The sequence below is a fragment of the Etheostoma cragini genome, chromosome 7 (assembly GCF_013103735.1).
Source record: "Etheostoma cragini isolate CJK2018 chromosome 7, CSU_Ecrag_1.0, whole genome shotgun sequence".
NCBI classification, from domain to species: Eukaryota; Metazoa; Chordata; class Actinopteri; order Perciformes; family Percidae; genus Etheostoma; species Etheostoma cragini.
This window is the reverse complement of record NC_048413.1, coordinates 12,427,458-12,428,435: the sequence shown is the minus strand read 5'-3', so window position 1 is coordinate 12,428,435 and position 978 is coordinate 12,427,458. Positions and strand designations below refer to the sequence as shown.

General features: G+C 39.6%; 1 long non-coding RNA gene across 1 annotated transcript in view; it reads left to right on the top strand.

Moving 5' to 3' along the window:
* Nucleotides 1-978, top strand: part of LOC117947505 — a 29,748-nt gene that overhangs the window by 6,755 nt on the left and 22,015 nt on the right. The window lies entirely within an intron of this gene.

Genomic DNA, 978 nt, shown 5'->3' with positions numbered 1-978 from the left:
AGTGTCTTGCCATTTCTGGTAGGGCAAGAGATATATTTGTAAAAGCCTTTTAAAGTTTTATTTAGTGAGCAATGATTATACCATGATGAAGGATTGTATCCAGATCACCCACTTGTTTGTCAATGTTAGTAAGTGCATGAGATTTGAGGTTAATGCTGGAGGCATTAGGAGGCACTGCTTGGACTTAATGACAGTTAGACATATCTTTTGTGGCTTGTACCCTGGGAAAGTGATAAGCATAAAAAAATAAATTAACATGCAAGGGCTCTGTTGATAACATATTGACTTATACTTTTATTTATAATACTTTAATAAGTGAATAAATAAGATACATTTGTGTTATCTTAGTGTAATTTTCTGTAGGTATTGGTTAAGCAGGAGGGAGAGAGAAAACGATTTTTGCATTTAAAATCATGAGTCATTCATTATTTACAAATCCTCTTTTTACCTGGCTCTATTCATTAATGCAAAAATAACACTGTTCTCTTGTACATGGTGTGTGGATGTGATTATCTCTCAGGACATTTTTTTATAGCATGAACAAGAGGCTCTATTTCCCAGTAGCTAGTAGCAAGAGATTTCAAGCATGTGAGGAATTTCTACATTTGGGAGGGAGGATGCAATCAGTAGCATGGGACTCACAGAGGCCTCCTCGGGTGACAAATTGAAAGTGTCTTGGTCTAGTTTATAGCCCTGATCAGGTCAAACGAAAAATATTGGAGGTCTGGGTGAGGAGACAGGCCCGCCTGGTGCAGATAAATGGACTGATCATTTCTTATTGAGAAACAATTCCTAAAAGGTAGTTTACTGTGTGACTGGGGAAGCGGCGAGCGGAGAGTAGAACACGCACCCACTGCTCTCTCCCTGACCCTTCCTCCACTGCTGGAATTAAATGGATAGAGAGAACGCGTGTTTCTGATGGCACTCCTCCGCCAGAGAGACACTCCATTTGTTATGAAGTAGGGGTTCTGATGAAGT